The sequence below is a fragment of the Camellia sinensis genome, chromosome 7 (assembly GCF_055761805.1).
Source record: "Camellia sinensis isolate YWXY chromosome 7, ASM5576180v1, whole genome shotgun sequence".
NCBI classification, from domain to species: Eukaryota; Viridiplantae; Streptophyta; class Magnoliopsida; order Ericales; family Theaceae; genus Camellia; species Camellia sinensis.
Genome location: NC_138967.1, coordinates 49,630,130 through 49,635,865, shown reverse-complemented (window position 1 = coordinate 49,635,865; position 5,736 = coordinate 49,630,130). Strand labels below are relative to the sequence as shown.

Genomic DNA, 5,736 nt, shown 5'->3' with positions numbered 1-5,736 from the left:
AGAGCAATGAACGCAATGACTAAGGATGTAATAATTTTCTCCATATTATCATTAGATATGTCTTATTTTAAGATTCAAGCAATGGCTATGGATGTAATAATTTTCTCCATCTTATGATTAGACATGTCTTATTTTAAGATTCATCAATTGGAATCTTATTTCAATATAATTTTATTTTGGTAATGACATGTAGTAGTTCTTCTGATTGTTAATTGATAAGCATGCTAAATTTTAGAGAAGAACAGAAGGGCAAACCCCAACGGAAACCTTTCACCATGCCACATGTTTGGAGCAAGGTTGCCAAACTTTTACATTTTTGTATTATGGCATAGCTAAAATTTGACAATGACATTCAACATTGTGGATGCTCTAATATAGCATTTGAAATTGCACTAATTTTATCCCAATGATCCCACGAGTTTGGTTTGATAAGGAGATCATCTTATGACTATTTGTTTGCCATCCTTGATTGTAGATCAATGCGTACAGACTTTCCTATTTTTGGAATAACAATGATAGAGTTCGAGAAGCGCTCCATATCCGAAAGGTACATTAGAAATTATTTCTTTAGAATCAAATTTTTAAATAGTTGTATTAGAAGAAGAATTCTTATTAATTGCAATATAACAGTATTGAGTGGATTGGTAACTTAAAAAAAGAAAGTTGAAGGGAGTTTACTATAACAGTATTTGGTAAAGGAGATCATCTTATTAGAAATTCAGAGATTTGGTAACTTAAAAACATGCCATAGTTGAAGGGAGTTTACTATAATTTTTTCCTTTTTAAAATATCATTAACTGCAAAAATAAAAAAGAAAGTATTTTGTAGTAGTCTACTTGTCGTATCATTATGAACCAATGGTATTGGTTATAATTGATACGTATTTTGAATTGGTTAATACATGCTTGTCTATATTTAAACCTTGGACCGTTATGTTCTTTGAACTGTCACCTCAAAATTTAAAAAATTTGTCTTTTACTTTGAACACCGACCTTAATCTCAATTCTATCATTATCTCTAACATTTGAAACCCTAATCCTAGCACTTACTTTCACTTTTGGCAGTCCCTCCCCCACATTTTTTGCCACTCCTCAACCCGTCCAAGCCAACCCTGCTAGCCCTAATTTGAACACATCCTTAAATCTCAATTCTACTATCATTCTTAACATTTGAAACCCAAATCCTTAGCCTCTACCTTCAATTTCTATGGCACCATTGCTCTTGTGCCCTCTTTTAGCTGGTGAATGTGAATTGGAGGATGATTTTGATGTCAACGGTGATAATTCTGCCCAGCTTCTTGCAGCCGCAAATGCTGCTAATAATGCTCAAGCCATCATCACAACACTTTTGGAGGAGTATGAGAACATTTTTTATGTAAGTTGGTCTTAATGTGATTTTTTATTTTGTTTAATAAAGGTGCAGCTATTTAAATACCTTCTTTGTGATTTCTATTTCTATTTCATACATCATGGGTCTTGGGGCATGTGCATGTGTCCATTTTCTCACTAGTCCCATTTTATATGAGATATATGTGTCGTTTGGTGTAGCTTATAATGCTGTTTATAGTTTTATTTTTTTTTTAGTTAAATATGATGTTGAAAAAGTTAGTGGAGACAAATGGAAATCAATGGTAGAACATGCGAAAGTGTCTTATTTGGAAAGAGGCTTGAAAGAGAATGAGAAAGACACTTTTGTGAAGTTGGTGCAAATTGAACCATAACCTATACTTTTATAGTGAGGAACCTCAAGAAGTAAAAATTTTATGGTGCTCCTATTCAGTGAGGAACCTCAAGAGTCCAAACAGAACAAGTAATAAATAATTGGGTAGAGCTGAAGAAAAATTAAATGATGAAAAGTTAAATTCTATGTTTATTTCATTACCCAATCATTAATCAAGGATAAAGGGGGCAACATTTTGGATTCACTTGGACATAGCCCAGCCACATGTGCTTGTCACACATACACAGTGAGATAGAGAATAAATGTTACTTTAGTTTATAATATACTGAAAACTATGAAATACAAAGTCACCCAAGGAAATGTTCTCAGATTGCTTTTTTAGATTCATTTCTGTACTTCCTTATGTGCTCTGAGACTTGTGATCTAAAACCCATGAAGCTTTGAATGGATATGGATTGAGGTTTTCTGTTCTAAGGCAAGTCTTAATCCTTTAAGCAGATTGTGTTGTTAATAGATTCTCTTTTCATCTGTAAGTTAAAAACTCTCTCTTTAAATTAAGAAACCTTTTTTTGACGTCCTTTACATAGATTGAAAACATAAAAATAAAAAGAAGAAAAGAAGAAAAGAAAATAAGAGAATGATGATTTCTTAAGAAATATATTTGAAGGGATGTTGGGGAGTGGGGTGGGTGGGGGTTAAGAGTATATCATAAGGTCAAGGGTTGGAGAATTAATTGAACAAAGAAGGAAAGGACTGTTTGGGTCCTTTGGGATGCTGTGAACGGTGCCTTCAGAACAGTACCTTAAGATCAGGTTTGGTTGAGAAACTAAATAAGAGGAAGACTAGGGATTTAGTACTCACTTTAGAGATTATATGAGCTGAATGATTAGCTGAATAGTTTCACAGATCAAAGAATAGAAACAACAATTATTTAAAATGTAATAATTTGTTTTTAACATTCGTTTATTTCTTTAAAAAATGTGATTTGTTCTTTATTATTTAGACATTTAACCAGGTCTGACATTGTTATTTCCTCATTATTATGTTTGTTTTTTTGTTCATTTAGGCTTTTGGAGGTGATGATTCAGATGTTGGATCCCCCAGGATTAATCTCACAGCAACAGCAAAATCAAATCCTCCTGTAGATTCTCAGTCACTTAGAGAGTCTGACATTCAATTAAATATGTTTCTTTTAGATTTTATTTTATTATTTTATTTTTTTTAGGATTTGGGTGAATTTTATAATTTAAATATGTTTTTATGAACATGTACAATTTAATTGTTCTTTGTAAAATATTGAATTTGATGGTTTGATTAATTTTTATTTTTATTTTCTGTTATGATGTTTTTGTGAATGGAATGTAAATAATTAGCTCTTAGAGAGAGAGACGGCACCACCGTCGGAAAAAATAGAAAATTTTAATATTTTTATTAATTTTGTTACAGGGTTTACTTTTTGCGACGATATTATATTGTCGCAAAAAATAGAAATTTTCTTATTTTTTAATATTTTTTGCGACGGCATTACACTGTCGCAAAAAATAGAAAATTTCATTTTTTTATACTTTCTGCGACGACACCACCCGTCGCAAAAAACAGTGTTTTTTTTTTAAAAAAAAAGACTATTGGTGACGGTGTTTTTTGCCGTCTCAAATAACGTTTTTAGCGACGGTAAAATAGGACCGTCGCAAAAAAGTCAAGAAATTTCAAACGTTATTAGCGACTGCACGGTACCGTCGCAAAAAGGCAAAAATGCCGTCGCAAAACATTAGCGACGGCACTTACCGTCGCAAAAACTCTTTTGCAACCCCTGCAGTTGCGACCCCCCTCTTGCCGTCGCAAAAAGTTATTTTGCCGTCGCAAAAAGTATTAGCGACGGCAGTAGGAGTATTAGCGACGGTATTTTACCGTCGCAAAAAGTCAAATTTTTTGTAGTGTTTGAGTCATTCTTTTCATGCCATTGGCTATTATGATAGTGAATATTATTGTTATACAAAAAATGTTGAGCAAATTTTATTAGAATAAAAAAAAAAGGCTAAATAAAAAATTTAAAGTGAAAGAGAGTTGATTGCAAACAAGTTTTATCTTCAAAACTTCACGGATCATAAGAAAATACAATTGAGAACTAAAGAGATTACAAAATTTTGTGTCAATGGTTGAGAAGGACTAAAAAATGAAACAATCTATCCACTTGTTTGCAAAGTAATTGCACTTGTGTTTACTATTTCAGTTATTATTATAATTGTGAAGAAAATTATTAAAATTACGGGTTGTAACAAAACGGATGATGATTTTTTAGCAAATTGTATTATTTTGTTCAAATACAAACTTTTTTTTTTTACACGTATTAATTTAGTATTAAATATTAATTTATTTTTCATTCTTTAATTGAAATAGAATTATTTATATCAATTGATATAAAATTTAAATATAAAATATATATATATATATATATTTTGGCCCCTTGAAAAAGAAATCTTGGTTTCGTCCCTGCTTGTGATAGTCATAGTTGAGAAGATGGTCTGGGATCTGATGGAGGTGAGGAAAAGTGAGTTTGTGCATTCGGCCAATTGAATGGCAGAGTTAGCTAGAAAAGCTATTTGTGAAGGTGGGTCATCTTATTGTAATTTGGACCGTCTGATCGAGGATTTGAAATTGTGAGTGTGCAATCACGGACTTAGCTAAAGATTGGTTGGTTTAACAAATTTTTATGTCAATTATCGAATCAATGTAATAGTTTTCTTAGCATATCGAATCTTATAATTGTGAGGATGGCAATGTATTGAAATTGTGAACGATGGCCAAGAAGGAATTATACATCCTTAAACAATTGAAGAAACCCAACAAACAGAAAGAAGGTTTCTATTGAATGTTGGTATAATAGTGACAAAATATTCGTAAATTATTGACACAGATCAAATTTGGCCCCCCATGCATTTTTTTTTTTTTTTTGATACTTATTACATAACAATAATTTTAATTATATTAGATTTTGGGACTGTGAATTTAAAAATTTTATAGAAGACCAATAAAATCTGGGAATCTGAGTATATAAATCTCGGGATTTTGTGTAATAGAATAATATGAGCGTAGAAAATGGTCCAGATTTTATTGATTGATTGATTTATTTTCTCTTAATCTAACTTTAGTTTGATTCTCCCCCAAACACGGTTTGCCATTGGTGGCATTTTTGATATTGTTGCTCTAAAGAGGATGGACCATTAACTATTTATCAATTTGCACCCTCGAAGATATTTAAATATGCAAATGACCCATTAAAAGATCAATTGAAACAATATTTCGTAAATAAATAAAAAATGTTTAAAAGTGCAACTGGGACATATATGACACATATATAGATATGCCTACATACACATGTGGCATATGGACACTTATGCTTACAATCAACACTGGGAAGTGTACAAAAGTAGACACACTATCTCCTTTCTTCTTCTACTCTATCTAAATCCTCTTCTCTCTCTCTCTTCACGTCTCTGTCCATCCGAAATTGCGATTAAACCTTTATTCATTTCTCTCTTAAACCATGGGAAATTTCTTCAAACCCACAAAATCCAAGAAGGGTAAATGATTTTGTTTTTATCGGATTTATATCTGAGTCACCAAATGTGTTTATAGTTATTTTCATCTTCTTGTGCTCAACTTGTGGCAGAACAAGGGCCGAAGCAATTCAGTTTCAAAACCCTTTCTTCTGCGACAGAATTTTTCCACGCCCAAAACAAGCTTGGCAAAGGTGGCTTTGCTCAAGCGTACAAGGTTAATCATCATATCATCCAAACACAAGGCAGGGGCGGAGGCACAGTAGGGCCAGGGGTCATGTGCCCCCCCCCCCCTCTCTCTCAGTTTTGAAAACTTTTTTTTTTTTTTTCTTATTGTCATATATAAAATGTATTCTCTTTTTTTTCTTAACATGTTCTTTGACTAAGAGTTTATTGTATTATTCATAGTTATTTGATACTTTGAGACCACTATGTGGTATTGTTTATGTAGTAGTTTAAATCAATAGTGTAGCGAAAAATATTATAGATTGGATATAAT

At 32.0% G+C, this 5,736-nt stretch overlaps 1 long non-coding RNA gene across 1 annotated transcript; it reads left to right on the top strand.

The window, feature by feature from the left end:
* The first annotated feature begins 1,245 nt into the window (after window positions 1–1,245).
* LOC145795088 (uncharacterized) lies at window positions 1,246–3,020 on the top strand. Its single transcript, XR_014335308.1, has 2 exons — window positions 1,246–1,374; window positions 2,747–3,020. It is a non-coding gene; the product is annotated as an uncharacterized LOC145795088 (long non-coding RNA).
* Window positions 3,021–5,736: the final 2,716 nt, after the last annotated feature.